At 42.9% G+C, this 21,034-nt stretch overlaps 1 protein-coding gene across 1 annotated transcript in view; it reads right to left on the bottom strand.

Moving 5' to 3' along the window:
* The window catches only part of LOC127578140 (synapsin-3-like), a 203,480-nt gene that overhangs the window by 30,049 nt on the left and 152,397 nt on the right, over window positions 1–21,034 (bottom strand). The window lies entirely within an intron of this gene.

Raw genomic sequence — 21,034 nt, 5'->3', positions numbered from 1 at the left:
GTTCCGCAGGGATCAGTGCTGGGACCTCTGTTGTTTGTGACATATATGAATGATTTGAAAAAAATGTAGGTGGGCTGATTAACAAGTTTGCAGGTGATATAGAAATTGGCAGAGTTGTGGATAGTGCAAAAGGTTGTCAAAGAATACAGCAGGATATAGACCAGTAGGAAATATGGGCAAAGAACTGGCAAATGGAGTTTAATTCAGAGAAGTGTGAAATGTCGCACTTTGGGAAGTCAAGCGCAAGAGAAAAGTATACAGTCAATGGCAGGATCCTAAGGAGCAGGGATCTTGGGGCGCCAAGTTCATAGCTCGCTGAAAGTGGCAACACAATGGGATAGGGTGGTAAAGAAAGTGTACAGCATACTTGCCTTCATCAATCAGGGCGATGAATATAAAAGTCAGGAAGTCATGTTGCAACTGTATAAAACTTTGGTTAGGCCACATTTGGATTATTGTGTGCAATTCTGGCCAGAGGAAGGACATTGAGCCTTTGAAGAGGATGCAGAAGTGTTTCATCAGAATGTTGCCTGGATTAAAGAGTATTAGCTGAAAAGAGAGATTGCACAAACTTACATTATTTTCTCTGGAGCATCAGAGGCTGAGGGGCGACCTGATAGAAGTACACAGATGGGTAGATAATCGGAGTCTTTTTCCTAGGGTGGATGTGTCTAAAACTAGAGGGCATTGGTATAAAGTGAGAAGGGAGAAATTTAAAGGCAATCTGAGGGGCAGATTCAGCCAGAGGGTGGTGGTTACTTGAAATGAGCTGCCAGAGGAAGTGATAGAGGTAGATAACATTACAATGTTTAAAAGGCATTTGGACAAGTACTTGGATAGGAAAGGAGTAGAGGAATATGGGCCTAATGCAGACATATGGGATTAGAGGAGATAGGCATTGTAGTCGGCACAAACATCATGGGCCCAAGAGCCCGTTCTTCTGCTCTACTGTTCTACGTTCTAAATCTTATATCCTCACAAGATTTGTCACAGTGATCTGTGCACCACCGCTCACAGCTGCAGAGTGGAGATTCTCATTGAATAATGCATTTTCCACTCTTACGAAATGCAGAGGTGCTGCAACAAACCAGCTAAATGCCCTCTGTACCCACCTCCATTCAGTTCAATTGTGGATGATCCTTACCTCAGTGCTACTTTTCCCCATATCAAATCTCGTATCATTTAATTCTCTTAATGACCAAAAAGCTACCACTCTGCATCTTGAATATACTCAGAGACTGAGCCTATACAGCTCTCTGGGTATGATTTTGTCACAGTGAGGAAACCTTACCCTCAATTTTTACCACTTCAGCAGGATGGTTTCCATTACAAATCCCTTATATCTCTAGGCGGAAAAAAAGCAAGAATGTCACAGAAGCTTAAGTCCAAATTGATCTGGAATATTCCCTCATTGTTACTTCACCCATATCCTGGAATTCTCTACGATCCACTGCTGCTCTATACAATTAGTGCTTCTACGATGTCATTAAGCACAAATTGTATAGGGCAGCAGTGGATTGAGGTGAAGACTCACCATTGGCACTAGGAATGATCAATAAGAGGTGGCCATGTTAGTGTAGCCCACATTTCTTCATTTAAGAAACAGACCTTGGCCAAATTTTGCAATGACAAGGGGAATCAGCCATTTATTATTTTTGTACCAGTCCACAGACCTTCTCTGGGTTTTTGCATTAGAACTTGAAATGATTAAAAATTCCAAGAAGAGTGACACCTGACACTGCAGATTTGTATAACTTACACGCTGTTTATAGTTGGGTTGTGTCTGTTCTATCCACATGATTTGGGGTCTTGGTGACAAAAGCCTCTTCTTCATACTATGAACAGAATGAGCAACTAGGTAACTCTTCAACCAAACATATTGAAGGGTCCTTAATCAGTCACACAGTCTGAACAAAGGGAAAATTAGTGTAGTTAATTTGAAGATAGATAATAAATGAGGTAAAGGATTATGAGAAGGAGTGATAAAAAAGAGGAAGAGACAAAAGGGACAGAAAGGAAACACAAAATAATTCTGATTTTTAAAAAAATCTCCAATAGTAGAAGGACGGGGACACCACACAATAAAAGTGCCAACAAGGTTACTTGGCAAAAAAGACCAATCATACTGTTAAAATTTCACACTGAATTGTAAGTCTCTCAGAGGTGACTGAAAGAAATGTAAAATGTAAGTGGATAAGACATTTCAATGACTAAGGGGAAAGATACTTTTGCCGTCTCGTTCATCAATACACATAATATTACCTATTTCTGAAAGGAATGTTAACAAGTGAAAGACTGGCAAGATCCTTTCTCTTCAATGCTGGTTTGCTGTTCTCAGTAAATTAAACTTATCTCAAGATAGGGGTTTCTTTGGTTAACAGTTTATGATGCCTGTCTGAATCACCCAGGCCCCAAATTGTGTGGATGTAGCAGACACAATCTAACTCCCTGTTCTGTTGCCATAAACGGAATGTAAATTAAACAAGAAGGCAGCCCTGGGAGAGAGAGAACAGATGTTGCATGCTGTAATCTCTTTGATGTGTACTGTAAGTCACATCAGAACACAGCTTACTGAATTCTCTATAAACATTTTTTTATGCAGAGCCATCAGATAACAAAAGTTAAAGGAAATAAAGACATTCTCTTCCAGGAACATCTACAAAGATAGTTTTCCTTCTTGTAATGTCTGTATGCCCACTGTCTGTCCACAGTGTATTTGTTGTTCCACTTACAAGACCAACCAACTTCATCACTAGCATATGTCCATCATCAATTCAGCTTTTGTCTGAATACAGTCAACCTACAGACTGCTTAAATATTTTGTTATGATGAATTCTCCAATAATTCTTAATTATTACATCAGATCTTGCTCATACGAGTCTCTTAGTCATCTCACCGTTACCATTTTTATGAGAATTCCTCTCCCACTGTAATTTCTGTGGAAATCAGTGGGAATAGCTTCTCTGTGGGTTTTACAATCCTCTACTAGAGTTACAGTGGAGCTGTGGTAAACTGTGTAAAGATGGTATTAGTACATGTCTTAGTTCTGATGAAGTTCATTGATTCAAAACATTAACTGTTTCTCTTTCCACAGATGCTGCCTGACCTGCTGAGTATCCTCAACATTCCCTGTTTTCATTTTAGATTTCGAGTGTCTGCAATTTTCACTTTTTGATGTTTTAGGAATACTATGTGGAGACATCAGGGAAAGAGAAAAACTGCTCATTCCCTTTCAAGCAGCTCAATGTATCACATCAGGAAGAAAGCCATGTAAAATCATTCTTTAAATTGTAGATTTCATGCTTACCAGCATGCAGGAATAAAGTATTATAGTGTACAAGCAGCTCTCCTAAGTCATACATAGCACATTTAAACACAATCTTATTGCAGCATTACCTCTCCTGAGACGGAATTTCTTTTTTTTCAAATAATCCGAAGGTCAGTACTTGTCAAATCCTAACAGCACTGAACTGGTACTTTTTACAGAGCTGCTGACACTCTCCATTGAGATTTGTTCAGCTGTAGGTTATACATTTGCTATATTTATTCAAGGTTAAAGGACAGCACATGGGTATGAAGACTTTGCAGAAAGGAAATCCCAGGTAACACAATATTCTAAAGGAAAGGCCTCAATTAGTCAGCTTAATTCTGCCAATACCTTCACAAACATCTGCCTATCATGATGCAAGTTCATAAAGAGCAGCATGCATTTATTTAGCCCCTGTAATAGAGTATAATGTCCTAAATTAGAATGCTGTCTAACAAGAATTGACACTGAGCCAAAACAGGAGATGGAGGAGAAACATATGCACTATAGGTGCTGAATACACTTGTATCTTATCCAAACACAAAACTCTGTCAAACCGAATTCATGATGAATAGAAATCCAGTGCATGTTGCCCCTCCCCTTTCATCTTGAATGAGTCTTCTGGTCAAATGATGCGCTTTGCTTTTCCTTGCTTGCTCTTTCACATTTTAGAGAGCAAAAAAGAGCATTTTTAATATCCAGTGCCTATGAATATTTTCACTCTGATTTGCCAAGTAGCCCGGCGGAGCGATGGACTTTATTTCCATTCTGTTCTTCTAAACTGTTCCTCAATTCTAACACAGGAGTAATGTATATTTTATACTCTTATTTAGTATTCAATTATTATGACACAGAAGAAGGCCATTCAGCCCACTGCATCTATGTTGGCTCCCAGCAGAGCATCCTATCAGTCCACTACCCCTCTTATTTCCCTATAGTCCTGCAACTTATTCTCTCTCCTGTGCCCACTAATTCCCCTTTTGCTACGGAAGGTGTAAACTCCACACAGACAGCATGTGAGGTCATTATTGATGCTGGATGGCCAGAGCTGTGAGGCAGCAGCATTTACTGCTGCACCACCGTACCACCCAATACCAAAGGCATGTTCAGGAATGAATGTCAGCTTATTCTCACTGGAACCTGTCTGCTATTCTCTGTGCCCAACATATTTTCCACAGAAAGCCTATAGACTAATCATGGACAGGGTGCTATATTGTTCTTTGCTAGCTCATTGAAATAATGTAGCAACAACTGCTTGAAATAATCTTTCTCCAAGATGAGGCGACTTTCATGTTGAGCTGAGGCAATTTCAGTGATACTCCACATAAGAAGTCCTGGGTCTGAGTTGTATAAGTTCAGTGAAATCCGAGTGCTTATAATAAGGAGGTAAAGTTTTAAATTGATATGTTTAGTAATATAGTAAAGTTCTCATTATTTTTCTCTATCTTCGACTATAGCTTCAAGATGGTGCCTCCTACATTGTCTATTTCAAATTCCCACTTCATATATTGTGGCTTTCTAAGAGAGATTGAAAAATCCAGTGTTACATAATACACAATTACAGATTTTGTGATGTGAGATGATTCTGACGCATTGCATTTAAGTCCCTCATAACCACCAGACACTTTGATCCTATCAGGCCACAGAGATTAAAAGCCAATGTCTGATCCACTGAACCACCCAGATCCCCAGTATTCATAGCCTTCAGCTCCTTTCCTTCCAAAATATGTGTAGCGCTGGCTTGTGCAGTAGAGTATCAGGGAAGGAAAGATCAGAGATTCTCTTCATCAGGATTGTTTATACAACATCATAAAACAGTTAGACTTTCCTTCCCATAAGTATTGCCTAATTTGCAATCTGTCTGATTAAAACATTCTTATTTGTGACAGCCTAATGGTACTAGGGTCCACCCAGCAGTGATCATTTCTTTTAACTTCCTTCCTCCCTACAAAGTAATGTTGCAACTTCTTTTAGAATGACTCAGATCAACAGCCAAGTGGAATAGAACCCAATTTAAATTTCCCAACAGCAACAATTATTATGCTCTAAACTTTTAAGTTGAGAAGGAGTTGATGTTGCTTTTTAATTTTTGAGGTCTGCTGAATCTGACTGCACAGACTCCTCCTCACTTTTCCCTCCTCCTCCCACAACCAACATCTTAATTAAAAACATGCAAAGAGCTTACACATTCATAAGGCTTGGAATATAAGTTATTTCCGGCAGCTTTAGATGTGAGCAAGTGCTGAGGTGCTCCATTATTCCAGACTTATGTGTAATGTTTTCCTTCAAATTGACTGACACAAACTTCTTCCACAAATTAAGAATGAGCTATTTTAATCTTGGGAAATATACCAGAATGTGGGGACCCCGAATTAAACTGAACATCAAAACTGCAAACTGTCAAAAGAGAGTGCCGTTATTGCAGCTCTCTTTAAAAGATTCATAATTTACAAAGACCTTTCATTGTCATCATCCTTTTTGGTGTTGGTTTATTATTGTCACATGTACCAAAATGCAGTGAAGAGCTTTTGCTTGCATGCCATCCAGACAGATCATTCCATGTACATTGAGATAGTAAAAAGGAAAACAGAATGTGGAATAAAGATACAGAGAAAGTGTAGTGCAGGTAGAAAAATAAAGCGCAACGGCCACAACAAGGTAGATTGGGAGACCAAGAGTTCTTCCTTTACCTCCATCACCTGAGCAATCCTAAGAGACTATTAACTGCAGGTACCATCAGGGAAACATACTGCAGGGGGGAACAGAGTCCAACAATATGAGGACCAGCTCCTGTCTCAGACCCTCACTACAATTCAGCGACTATGTTGATAAGGGGGTACAGATTTAAAGTTATGAGCAAAAGATCGCAATGGAAGGTGATGATTGGAAAAACTTGCTCTTTCCAGAGAATGTGGTTATAATCAGTAATTCTCCGTCCATGAGTCAATCAGGACTATCAAAAGTGAACTAATTTGCAGGGATATAGGGAAAGAATGGAAGGGAGGTGACTACATTACTGACACAGACTTGGTGGACAAAATGGCCCCTTCTGTGCTGTTACAGTTCAAGATTCTCTGCTTCTAAAATTACAGCAGTCACTACACTTCAAAAGTGCTGCATGAAATACAACACTTTGAGCTGCACTGACATTGGGGAAGATGCTATATACATGCAAGTGTAGCGGTTGCTACCGCGGAATAAAACAAGACTCTACTCGGAGGATTGCCAAACAGAACTGGTTTATTTTCCCGCCTTGTGCGGGCCCTTTAAGGGAGAATGTTCCTGCCCAAAACAACCGGCAATGACGTAAGTCCTACGTCATCAGGACTTTCCCGCGCGCGGGTTCTCCCCGTTGCTCAGAAAGACGAGGCCCGCCGCCATCTTGGGCCTCGTCGCTCCGACGCCGCGCGACCCGACTGCTGAGCCGGTTTGCCCAACTAGACGGTGAGTCGCCACACAACCCCCCCCAGAACCAGCGATACAGTCCCCAAGGTCCGTGGGCTGTGCCAGCTGCCGCTTAGGGGGGCGGCCTCTGCGTCGCGGCGTGGCAACCTCGACAGGCTGTTGCAGATCCAAATGGGCCGGTTTGAGGCGGTCCGCCGTGAAAACCTGTTCCCTGCCTCCAATGTCCAAAATAAGAGTGGATCCGTTATTCCGTATGACTCGGAACGGTCCCTCATATGGTCGTTGCAATGGCGCCCGAGGTGTGCCCCTGCGAATGAAAACAAACTTACAGTCTCGTAGTTCCTTGGGCTGGCAGGATGGGGCTTGACCGTGCCGTGAGGTGGGAATCGGGGCCAAGGCGTCAAGCTTCTCGCGCAGTCTTTGTAGGACTGCTGGGGGTTGTTCCCCTTGGTCCCGAAGGGCAGGTATGAAATCCCCGGGGACAACTAGTGGCGCCCCGTATACAAGCTCAGCTGACGAAGTGCGGAGGTCTTCTTTGGGGGCAGTGCGTATGCCGAGCAGGACCCAAGGCAGCTCGTCAACCCAGTTAGGACCCTTCAGGCAGGCCATCAAGGCCGATTTCAGATGGCGGTGAAAACGTTCCACCAACCCGTTTGATTGAGGATGGTAGGCTGTGGTGGTGTGCAGCTGCGTCCCTAGCAGGTTCGCTAATGCAGCCCAGAGACTGGAAGTGAATTGGGTGCCTCTGTCTGAAGTGATGTGGGCCGGAACGCCAAAACGTGAGACCCAAGTTGTGAGCAGCGCCCGGGCGCAGGAATCAGTTGTGATGTCAGTCAGGGGGGTTGCCTCAGGCCACCTCGTGAACCGGTCCACGATGGCAAGGAGGTACCGGGCTCCTCTTGAAACTGGCAGAGGGCCCACGAGGTCGACGTGTATGTGGTCGAACCTCCTACGGGTAGGCTCGAACTGCTGTGGTGGGACCTTGGTGTGTCGCTGGATTTTTGACATCTGGCAGTGCAGACAAGTCCTGGCCCACTCACTGACCTGTTTGCGCAGGCCATGCCAGACAAACTTGCTGGCGACCAGTTGGACAGTAGATCTGATGGACGGGTGCGCCAACCCATGTACCGAGTCAAAAACGCGTCTCCGCCAGGCTGCAGGGACTATAGGGCGGGGCTGACCAGTCGCAATGTCGCAAAGTAGGGTCCGCTGACCTGGACCAACCAAGAAATCTCGGAGCTGCAGACCCGAGACTGCGGTTCTGTAGCTGGGCAGTTCGTCGTCGGCTTGCTGTGCGTCAGCTAGGGCCGTGTAGTCGACACCCAAGGATAGGTTGTGGATGGTTGGTCTGGAAAGTGCATCAGCAACAACATTATCCTTTCCGGAGACATGTTGGATGTCAGTTGTGAACTCAGAAATGTAGGATAAATGTCTCTGCTGATGAGCTGACCAGGGATCGGAGACTTTGGAGAAGGCAAAGGACAGAGGCTTATGATCGGTGAAAGCGGTGAAAGGCCTGCCTTCTAGAAAGTATCGGAAATGCTGGACCGCCAGATACAGCACTAGAAGTTCCCGATCAAAAGCGCTGTACTTCAGTTCGGGCGGTCTAAGGTGCTTGCTGAAAAATGCCAAGGGTTGCCAGTGGCCTTCGAGTAGCTGTTCCAGTACCCCACCCACTGCGGTGTTGGACACGTCTACCGTGAGGGCAGTCGGGATGTCAGTCCTGGGGTGTACCAGCATCGTGGCGTCTGCCAGGGCGTCTTTGGCCTTAACGAAAGCAGCCGCAGCCTCGTCAGTCCAGGTGATGTCCTTGCCCTTACCAGCCAGCAGCGAGAACAGAGGGCGCATGATATGGGCTGCTCGGTTGCTGGGGCCGGGCGAGGCGGGCGTTGGGCTCGCGGCCTGGTGATTTGACTGACAGACGAACTGCTCTCGCGCTTGGCCCTCCACAGGACATCTGCCCGGGCAGCCACCCCACGGGGGTTGCTGAAGTCGGCGTCAGCTAACAACAAGTGGATGTCATCGGGGAGCTGTTCGAGGAAGGCCTGTTCGAACATCAGGCATGGCTTGTGTCCCTCGGCCAATGCCAGCATCTCATTCATTAGGGCGGATGGGGATCTGTCCCCCAGGCCATCCAGATGAAGCAGGCGGGCGGCGCGCTCACAACGGGAGAGGCCGAAGGTCCGGATCAAAAGGTCTTTGAAAGCCGGGTACTTATCTTCCTCCGGAGGCGACTGGATGAAGTCTCCAACCTGGGCGGCTGTCTCCTGGTCCAGAGAGCTAACCACATGGTAGTACTTCGTGGAGTCGGAGGTGATCTGCCGAAGGTGGAATTGCGCTTCGGCCTGGTCAAACGAGACGCTGGGCCGAAGTGTCCAAAAGGTGGGCAGCTTGAGGGCCACTGCGTTGGCTGCTGCGCTGTCGTCCATTTTGCGGGTCCAAAAGCCGTTTGGACCGTCGGGGTCACCAATGTAGCGGTTGCTACCGCGGAATAAAACAAGACTCTACTCGGAGGATTGCCAAACAGAACTGGTTTATTTTCCCGCCTTGCGCGGGCCCTTTAAGGGAGAATGTTCCTGCCCAAAACAACCGGCAATGACGTAAGTCCTACATCATCGGGACTTTCCCGCGCGCGGGTTCTCCCCGTCGCTCGGAAAGACGAGGCCCGCCGCCATCTTGGGCCTCGTCGCTCCGACGCCGCACGACCCGACTGCCAAGCCGGTTCGCCCGACTAGACGGTGAGTCGCCACACAAGCTTCTTTTTATTCTGTTTCTTTTAACATGGATTTATCACACTTTTGGTTTTGGAAAAGCCTCTCAGTGACTATGTCCACAATGAATCTGTTATAAATATTAATCAAATAAAGTTAGGCACTGAAATGGAATGTTGAAAGTTAAGCCTTTTTTCCATATGTATTTGACACTAAACTGGCAATCTCACTCAATTAATCCACAGGAGAAATAGAAAAAAAATTCAAAACTTTCAAAACTGGTTCAGTCGATAGCGCTGATGATTCTAGAGCTGACACAAAAATAAAGTGGGCACAATAGGAGGAATTCTACACTAGCCTCAACCTGGAAGTACATAAGGCAGGCTCTGGGTGCCTGAAATAGAAGGGGTTATTCCCTACACAGATATTGCTTGGCTTGGTAAGCTTGAGAGTCACAGAAATCTTCCTGCAGAAAACTCTGATAATCCAGTTTCCAATTGTTTAGAAGTCTGATGGTTTGGAATCTGGCTCACTCAATAGTATACAAAGTTCTCGTTATCCGTACTCAGGGATCTGCGTACTCACGAGGTCGGTTGTGTATTACTGTAGGCCGAGCTGAAACTCACCAGGTTCTGTTTCCTGTACTCCCTTTAAGCTCACCAGGGCTCAGCTTCAAACTCCCTTTAAACTCGTTTTGTTCACTGGAGAATGTATCTTACTCCCATACAATATATAAAATAAGTGAAATAAGACCGTGTTGAGGCAATAGGAACAACAACCAACAGTCAGGAAAATCTGCTAGTGGGGCACCACCAAAGTCCCAAGGCTGCCCCATTATTGGAGTTTTACTGTACTTGATAATTTATGGAGATGTTTAAAGGTGTGCCTGAGTTTCTTTTAATTATTTAGTTGAAGATTCAATAGATCTTGTATTTTTATCCAACCACTTCTATTTTTGTCTTTAGGCTTGCTAGGCTAGATTTCTACAGGCAATAGTGGTCCTTCAGTGCTTCCCTGAAGTTTATAGTATTCGTGAACCTTGCCAATAAAATATGGTAGATGTACTTAGACATATTCTTCCTTACAGTTCCAACTAAGAAAATGAACAGCAACTTTGAGGAAGATATTTTGACTGATTTTTCCCCTCCTCCTAGTCCAGGGTCACTGTGTTTACAGGATGAATTTGAGATCATTCTGGCTCATTTAAATCCAGCTCACATATTCCAGTGGAACAAACCACCAAATAAGAAATAAATACTACGATGGGTTAAATGGATGAGGTGTTTGGATTTTGAAGGGAAGATTGCCAGGGGCTGCAAGTTCAACATTTTTTTTCCCCTAAAGTGATAGGAAGCTGTAATTGTGGGGCAGCCCTCATAAAATTCTGGGTAGCTAGTATAGAGTGGTATGAGTAAAGAAGGCGATAAAAGATTATGGCTTAACTATACAGTAGTCATTGTGGCTTGGCAGAGTTAAACAATAGGTATGGAATTAAATTTCTTTAAGATTTAAGCATAAAGTGTTGTAGAAAAGCATAAAATATTTTTAAAGATGTTAAAACTGATAACATCTATTAGTCATTACCAGAGGGAAACTCCAATCAATTGTAAATGCAATCCTGTCAGTGTGGGTATGAAGGGTGCTTAATCAGTTGTCATTCCAAAAAGTAGGCTTCTTATACTGCCAAACTCCAGTGTGCTGCTTATTCTTTATGAACGTGGCAATAGTTGAGCAACTTATTTAGGAAGCCATCATTTGTTTTCATTGCTGGGTCCAAGTCTGTAACTCCTGACCTAACATTGGGAAGAGGTGGGGGGGAATTCAGGGGAGGGACACAAATGGGTGGGTCCCTTCACCATATAGACAGCAGTTCAAGAAGGTGATTCAAGGCAATAAAAGCTGGCCTTGCTAGTGATGCACAGATTCTAAAAATGATTAATAAAAAAGATTCTCAACATCTCAACCCAGGCAGAGCACTATGTTGGATTAAAGTTTCAGATTCAGATTGAGGCTTCTGCTCATTTTTATCCATCCTGCTGTATCAGTAGTCTCTTCAAAACCAAACTGACCCCATAAAATAATATTGCAACACTTTCCAGGTTTTGTCTTTAGACACCCCAGCTTTGCCACTCACATGTACTTGATCATTACATGTAGAGGGGAATGTACAATAATAACTTGATATGATAAGCAAGTCCAGAGCATTTCAAATTAAATGCAACAGTACACCAAGTGAGTTGCAGAATCAAAGCAATGAAAGGCTAAATTAAGACCGATTTCAAGAATTTTTTTTGGACATTGAATAATTTTAACTTGAGGAAGTGTAAAATGTGAGAAATTATATTTGTCACAAATTATACAAAAGTACCCAACATTCCTATCCACCTGGAGCAATAGAAAGGGAAAAACGGGTGACCCATTTGATGTTACCTATTTACACTACTCTTGAATTAAATCTACCTTTTGACTGAATCACCATTTGGAATAGGTTTCCAAAACAGCTGGATTCTGTGATAGGGTTTTCCTTGAGAATGAACTATGATGGGCCAAATATCCCTCTTTATCCATTTTATTTGAAACATAAGATCATATTTAGGTTGAATGCTTAGCAACAGTTCTACTGTTTCTTGCAAACTGTCACTATAAATGAATGAGGATAAAATTCCACTGAAGCACATTGGTGGTTAAGAGCATAATGTGGTACAAAACTCGTGCATTAGGCAGATGCAGCTTGATCTCTGGTTTGCCCTGACTTAGCTGTGCTTGGTAGAGTGGTGCTGAATGAGGCACAGGTTTTAGTCTTGGCTATCCTGGGTCACCCATTGGAAAACAACATCATGCTTTCCTCTCCCAACACCTCTCTGCAAAATGCAAGTATTCAGATGTTAGGCGAGGACAGAGGTCAGGTGCAACAGGGCAGTTCTTGGTGGTTGAATATCCTGCTATTGTTCACTATTCTGGCTCACATTTGATAATGGGTAGTTCACCATATGCAGAACCAGCATGTGTCCAGCTTAAGGAGACGAAGACAAAAAAAGCTTTTTTTCTCAGAGGCAATTTGGCTGGCTCTGATTCCATTTCTCAGGCAGTTCTGCACAAGAAAAATGCATTGGGAAGGACAGTGTCTATAAATGGCTTTACGCTATGATAATGTTTCACCAGGGGAATGATAGACAAATCATCACTGCACTGAAGAAACAAAATCTCATTTTTCATCCTAAAGTCTGATATACAGAAAATAAATTAACTCAAGAATAGTTAATTTTAATTCTTTTTTCCATGTAATTCTCACAGGCATCAGCCCACACTCAATCTTCCATTTCCCTTTAAATAGTAGAAATGTTTTTCTAAATTACTCACCAATAAGTGGGTGTAACTGTATTTTTAAATTTGCTCAGACGCAATTCATTTCCAAACTGCATACTTTGAACTCCCACAGTTGTTCCCCCTTTCTTCCTGAATATATTGACATGCTGGTCATAGCTCCACAGGGGCCTGCCACCCTCTCCTCCAAGGGTTATTCTCAATATGTCAGCTGCGTGAGGCTATGCTTCAACTATAAGGGGTGATCAAAATGACTTGACAGAAAATTCTAATCCTCACTCATTACCCACATGGGTGACCTGCTGTAGGTCAAAGAATAGGAATTCTGGCTGCTCTTATTCTCTATTTAGCCCAACCCAACACAAGAACTCAATAGGGACCAAGCACTGAACATAGGGCCTTACTGGTTTGCAACCTTCGGTACTATATCAGGCAGTGCAGTTTTCCACTCAGTCATCAGCAGGGGCAAAGCATAAATGTAACTGATTAAAGAAGTCGTTTCGGATAGATGGGGAGCTTGTTAATGGTGAGGCAAAAACTGGAGCATGCTGCAAAGTATAAGATACAGCTGGAAAAGTAGAAAAGTTAATCATGGAACAAGGGTCAATGGAGAGGCGAGCTAACCAATTTCTCCTTACTTCTCCATAAACACCTACAGGAAAGTAAGCCTAAGAATTTACTTGGCCAGCTTTACAGGGTTAGTGACTTTACTAACAGAAACCATGTTCTTGGTTATGAATTTTATGTGCAATACCCTTCAATGTATTCATTATGTACCATAAGTATATACTATATTCTAAGTAAGGGAAATATTCTATCATATTTCAGCTTTTACTAATTTAAATACTGTTCAGTGTTACAATTTCCTCCACTTAGCTCTACCATGGCTTTAGGAGTATAGTTACTATTCACATACCCTGACGTTATGGATTTTAACTTGCTATTCTTTAAATATCTGGGCATTGAATGTGGAGGGGTTCAGGCTGGTTATTATACTTCTTGCAGTTAAATAGCTTGACACTATTCAACCAGCATAAGTTACTATAAAGAGTTAAAGAATGCAAAATGTCTTAATCCGATGGATGAGATGGCCATTTGGTGGTGAATGCACCACACAGAGGAATAGGTACCATACGCTTCCTCTGAATGAGTTCTTTTGAACCTATCAACAATCCTCCAAGTTCAAGCCTGCTATGCAGATGTACAACAGTTAGAATAATGAAGTTCTATGAGAAATGGCTTGTCACATAAAATAACCCAGTGTAGCAGTTGGCGTAACGCTATTACAGCCCCAGCGACCTGGGTTCAATCCCAGGAGTTTGTACGTTCTCCCCACGTCTGCATGGGTTTCCTCTGGGTGCTCCGGTTTCCTCCCACATTCCAAAGACGTACAGGTTAGGAAGTTGTGGGCATGCTATGTTGGCGCCGGAAGTGTGACGACACTTGCAGGCTGCCCCCAGAACACTCTACGCAAAAGATGCATTTCACTGTGTGTTTCAATGTACATGTATTTAATAAAGATATCTTATCTTATAAAGATGCAATTTTCAGTCTCCAGGAACACGTTGCATGATTACTTGCTGGTGGCAGTAGTTGGATTATTTGCCTAGAATCATCTGTTCCCAAGTCAAAAGTTCACTAAACCAATGAACTTGACTTGTGGGTTTCAGATGAAGGAAGAGCAAACAGCTCATCACATCTCATAAATGCAGTGTCAGGTAGACTCTGCTCCACCACAAAACGCTATATGCTATATCACAGCAGAGATTTATCTACCAGCCTGTCCTTTCCCCCTGTCCTTTGCTGCATAACATTACATTAGGGGCATGTTTGAACATTTCTGGTCCTCTTAGTTTTCATCAAGGACCACAATTCCACCAAATATCTCAGTAGAGATTATTCTGAGGAACACAGCAATGCTCAACGATGAGGCAGCACTCATTGCCAATTCCTACATCCAATGCAGAGGCAGAAATCAAAAAAAAATCTTGTACCTTGTCAGTCCTTGTAAGTGTTTCAATGACAGAAGCTTCAGTACATTGACTCAAGCAAATAGCAACCAAAGGCATGGTTGATGTCTGAACATAATTTCTTAGACATAAACTCGCGGATGACAGTGACTACATGACATCATTGTTCAGCCTGATGAGTGTAACGGGAAGGACCATTTAAGTAAACAGTGACTTGATGCGGTGCACCCGAAAGAGTTCATGTTGTTTTCTCTGGAGCAGGGGAGTCTGAGGATTGGCCTGATAGACGTTCATAAGATTATGAGAGGCAGAGATAGAGTAGACAGCTGGTATCTTTTTCCCAGGGTCGAAATGTCTAATACTGGAGGGCATGCAATTAAAGTGAGAGGGGGTAACTTCAAAGGAGATGTGTGGGTGCCTGGAATGACCCGCCAGGGGTGGTGGTGGAGGCAAATATGATAGAAGTATTTAAGAGGCTCTTAGATAGATACATGAATGTGCAGAGAATGGAGGAATATGGACATTGTGTAAGCAGAAGGGATTAGTTCAGTTAAGCATTTAATTACTAGTTTAATTAGTTCGGCACAACAACATGTGCGGAAGGGCCTGTTCCTGTGCTGTATTGTTTGATGTTCTAAAGAATACTATGCCTTACTGCCCCAATTCTGCTGCAAACCTGCCTTATATTGGATGCAAACATTCGCCTCATTTTATGTCACCCAAACCTATTGTCAGATTTTATTTTATGGTGTTGCTCATTAGAATAGTCATTTTTCCATAAACAATTACTGATAATAACCTTATTACACACATTGGAGTGTCATTTTATAATTCCTATGCTGACTGACTAGCAAATAAATCTGCCAGACAGTTTTCAGAGTTCATCTTACAACCATGTGTTGGATTCATTAAACCCTGACTAGCAATGAGCTGCTTATATCATTGTTACCAGGTTAAGCTGTTGCATTATTTTTCCCTGCACGACTTTCTTGGCAGTGAAATGATACTGTGAATTGGCTTGTTTCGAGAAATGTTGTCGGTCACAAATGGGACGAGCCAAATCACACAAATCCAGAGGGAAAACAAATGCTTCAGTATTTTTTCCCTCTCAGGGAGCACTAACCTGTTTCCGATTTCTTCCTAAAATGGAGCTGTTTGATATAAAAATTCTGCTGATCATGTGAACAAAGCTGGAATCCTGCCCTACAGCTCACACTGATGGGAGAGTAAACACAACTGCCAGTTACAAGCACCACTCAGACGTGATTCAGAGCCCCTTGCTCCAGCAAGGTTCTGCAGAGCTTCATCCTTGTGTTGCCCTAAAGAGGGACAAGTCTCACCTCTGAGATGAAGGATTCTGCCTCACTTTATATTTCGGCTTTATTTCTGTTTCAGTAAAGTTTTATCAAATTCTGTTCAAACTATGAACACTGATGAGAGTGAGATGATGCTGGGCAGTGTGACCAAGCACTGACAGGATGCATTGCTCTTTGTTTTATACCTTTATCCTGATTGACTATGGCTCCCCTACTGACCAAAATGTTACAGCTCGAGTTTGCTTCAGGACAGAGAAATCCAGGGGAATTTTCTTTTTGTAACTTGTGTCACATGAGAGGAAGGAGCAGTCACAAGACTATAGTACAGGATAATCCATTCAACATATTTTACAAACGGTGTGAAGCTAGCAACTTTGAAACTGCCCAGAGGATTAGGACTCTTAAGTACAGAAATCACTAAATGCTAGCCTTCATCCACGCTGCCTGTAAGAGGATTTGTAATATTTTCTACAAATACAACACACCATGTAAATGTGAGTTCTTTCTTTTTCCCAAATGACACTGCAAATATAAAAGGAAATGCAGACATAAACTTCAACAGTACTACTTCACCATTGGCACAAGGCTTGGACCTGAGAATATGATCTTCAGAAAGATTTAAGAAATCTACTCAAGGCCATGAATCCCTGGCAGGTACCATGGATACGTGACAATCTACTTCAATCCCTGAATGCTGCTGGCAGTAACACACAAGTGGAACCAGATGCTGCTCTGTATAATGTTAGGAGGAGAACTATTCCCCGAGCTACTCTAACACATCTTGTAGTGACCAGCTCCGAGATCCTTTGAGGAAGATTTAAATCTCAGTTGCCTGACAACTCTTCTAGGGCAGCTGATGAATGGCTTGGGGAGTCCGCAGTGAGATTTTCATACATTTAAAAAAATGTTTCTGTGATTAGCTGAAATTTTGCTTTCTGCTTCAAACTGACATGACTGCCTATCCTGCTCTACTAATAAGGAGTAACATTCAGGAGACTTCCTTCCTCTTTATGCTGAGGCAAGCCACAGTAATTAGCTCATACTAATTAATGTTGCATGTTCGGACTCCTACAAATAGAGTTTGGCTGGAAACACACTCCCCCTTAATTAGGGGCCTTCGCCTTTCTTCCTTTGTGAAAGGAAATCTGTTTGACTAATATCATTAACAAGCAACACAGCAGAAAAGTAGCCTGTCCCTCACCTCTCTAAGCACCCACTCACCACTCCCTCCACCCTACATAAACATACACACATCTCCTCTGAGATCTACATCTCAATTCAGAGATGCTGGATTTTTAACTGGCAGCTTTCAGCAATTAAAGGCCATGGAACCTCCTAACTAAGGGTCAGCCCACTGATAAAACAAGCTTGTTATTAACTAAAAGCTATACATTGGTAAATATGAATATTGTACCCAAATCCCAAAGCACGTTCAGTCTATTGAATCATGTGACAGATGATAGCCATTCAAATCACAATAGTGGTGTTGTAAAAGCCTGTTTTATTGCTTTGGATGATAGTTCTGTGACTGATGTGTTTAATGTTTAAATGGTCATTAGGAGAGGTACACCAGAGAGCAACCTGTTCCTTACAGTAACTCTGGAATTGCTTGCCTCTGATAACATAGAAAAAGACCTCAGCTCTACGCTTAAAGGGAAAATCAATATTACAAATTGGCAAGTCTACAGAGAGGTGGCTTGTTCAAGATGAGGTGACTTTGTTTTTAATTCACCAAAAGCAGAAACGGAAATCAATGATCCCAAATCAAATCACAGGTGGGATTTACAGCCAGAGAGTTAAACAGCACAGAAACAGGCCCTCCGGCCCAAGTCTTTGCTAAACTGCTCTGACTCATTGTCCTCCAGTGACTCAAATTTATATTAATTCCCTTTGTAGCTTTGGCCTTAGAATCTTAGTAAATTTCTCTTGCCCTCAGGAAGCCCCAAACTCTTACATTCCTCCAGATTTAGAGACTTCCACATCCCTCACCTTTGGCAATAGAACCTTCAGCTGCTTGGGCCCTCAGCTCTAGAATTTTTTTCTAAGTCCCTCTGCCTTTCTCCAAGACTCTTCTCCTGTATGATGCTATTTGAAATGAACCTCTTTAGTCAACACATAAGGCACTCTTCCTAAAAATGCCTTCCCCTGACCTGTTATTGAACTTTGATTATGGATTGGTGAAATGTCATAGGATATCTTTGTTCACTGAAAGTTTTGGAGATGAAAATCAAGTACTAGAAGCTATCAGCTGTGCTTTGTCTGCAAAAGCACTGGAAACATACATCATGGTTCTCCGTGCATTGTGATCATTAGTGTGAATGTGAGATTGACATTACTGCTGCAATACCATAGCATGAATGTATGCCTCAGAATTGCATTGGACTTCAAATGTGCAGGGGGTGGGGTTCACAGGAGGGTGAACATTGACTCCAATGAAAGGTAAAAGGCCATCCCTACCTGAGCCACTATCAGGGAGCCCACTAGTGAACCAAGCCCAGAAACGTCATGGATGGTTCTGATGCCTTCCATCATGAAGATCACTGTTACTTTCTATGGCTGGCTGGGCTGACCACAATGACCACTGCCTTGGTGCCTACTCTTGAAGGCATAATATCCAATCACCCAGAGACAGATGGTGCCAGCTGCCAACACTCATCCCTCTATTCAAAGGCAATGTCACCCACTTCTTAGCTGGAGGGCTGAGGTCAATTTCATGACCGGTTAAAGATCACAACCAGTCTGGGCCACTGCATGGTGTCCAAGGCATCCACTAACATCAGCACAGGTTCTTCACCTATCTTCAGTTTTTATTTACAAATCACCCCCATCCCCTATCTGCTGATATCCTCAGGCTTCCTAACATTCACAGTCACCTCCTTGACCAACAAATACTCCCAATCATCTCGCTAATAATCTCCCCAACTCGATCACTTCCTCAAACACTACCCAGTCATCTCCCCATTTGATCCAAACCCAATCCCCTCCCCAAATGATTCTTAAACTGATCACCTCCCCAACTGAACCCCATCCAATCATCTCCCCAAACCAATCCTACCTGATCATCTCCCCAACACAATCCTTCCCTATAACCTCCCTAATCCAATCTATCCCCATCATCTCGCCAATCCAATCACCTCCCCCACCAAATCCTACCCAATCATTTTCATGATAAACATCTTCCCTCCCCCACCATCTCCCAAGCCAATGGAAGGGCAACAGAGGAAAGGGTTCTTGTGAACCTTAGGCATTAAGCATGATAAAGTATCAGAGCCTGGGGACTAGGGAGTGAAGACAGATGTCATGCTGTTCCTGGGCAATTGAAATACAAGCCAACCCTTCACAAGCTTGGTGTCACTTTTGACCTTAAAATGAGCTTTGGACCTCATATCTGGCCATCCCGATGTCCTCTGTTTCCAACTCTGAAACTTTACCTGCTTCAGCTCATTTGTAGCGGCAAGCTTCATCTATGTCTTTGTTATTTTTAGACCTGATTATCTTAGTGCAGTCCTGCCCAAATTTCTTGTTCCAGTTCCATAATCACTTCTGTCCCTTCCCAACTTGCAGCAAGTTCCTTTCACCTATATTCTTGCCTTCCATTACCACTGCCTTCCAATTAAACAGCACCTTGACTCTAAAAATGTTTATCCTTGCTTTCATATCCCTCCATGATGTCAGCCCTTCCTATTTCTCTGATCTCCAGCCCTATTACTTGAGGTATCAGTGCTCCTCTAATTCAAGCCTCTTCACTTCCAAATTTAATTGCTCCACCATTGGTGGCCATCCCTTAGGCTACCAAAGCCCTAAACCCAGCCAAACCCACTCTCATCACCTCACTTTCCTCTTTTAAGATACCCCTTAAAACCTCCACGTCTAAGCAAGAATTTTGTCACTATTTTTCCTTTTCTAGTGTGTAATCACATCTTGCTTGATATCACACCAGTGAAGTGACTTGAGTCATTTTGCTACATTGAAGGTGCTATATAAATACAAGTTTTGCAGCTCCTCTAAGCTTTCTGACATTCTTCACACTGCAACCAACATTGCAGTGTATCTGTAACCAGAGTATCTGTGATGTCACAGTTTTTCTATGGTTCATTGCTCAGAACAAAAAAAACTAGGAGATGTAATTTGGCAGTGGTACAGAGTTGGATTGGGATCAGGCAAGTGAATACATTATACTCAGTCACCCCATAGAGAAAATTGTCTGAACAAACTTAATCATAGCACAAATGGATAAGTTAAACACAGACACTGTGGACAATGACAAAAAGTTTGTCTTAATTGATTTATTTTCAAGAACATGCACAAAATTCCCTTTTTCAGGAAGCACTACATGAATCAACTCAGCAGCTAAAAAATAGAAAGCTCCAGCTAACATTCTGCTTTGTAAACAACTAATACTTCTGCAGGGACTAATCATTAGCCAGTCTGCAAATGTTTGGTCTCATTTCTTCATATTATTGTTAATTCACAGGGAGCACACAGTTTACGAGGAATGGAATGTACCCCACCTCTCTTTCCCACTCTATCACTCTCTTCAGCTTTGTCATCTGTACACAATGTTGTCTCAGATTCTCCAGTGTTATCGCAATACAGTGAAAAAAAGTGGTGGGGGTGCGGTGAAAGCAGGAGCAATGTCGGGTCAGCACTCAGTGCCAGGCTATTTAGGTTGAATTATGTTTGCAATTCAGTTTAATATTTAACACAGTCTTCTCTTCCTGCCTTAGAATTTAAATACTTCACGGACACAATCTAATCTGCTAGAGAAGTGGCTTCCGACAGCCTCTTTTGATACTACTAAGTAATTATTTCTTCCCTCCTCAGTTGCTAACAAGCCAGCTGTTTATCCCAGGATCATTAACATGTCCTTCTACAGCTCGGATTCCCATTACTGACCTGACTCCTTTTATAACATCACATCCATCTGCTACTTGCTAATTGGCTGCTACGTTGAAGGGGTGGGCAGAGCTAGTGTGTCACTTGTCTAATACATGGTGGGTA

This window comes from Pristis pectinata, chromosome 15 (assembly GCF_009764475.1).
Source record: "Pristis pectinata isolate sPriPec2 chromosome 15, sPriPec2.1.pri, whole genome shotgun sequence".
Lineage (NCBI taxonomy): Eukaryota > Metazoa > Chordata > Chondrichthyes > Rhinopristiformes > Pristidae > Pristis > Pristis pectinata.
This window is presented reverse-complemented; position numbering and strand designations above follow the sequence as displayed.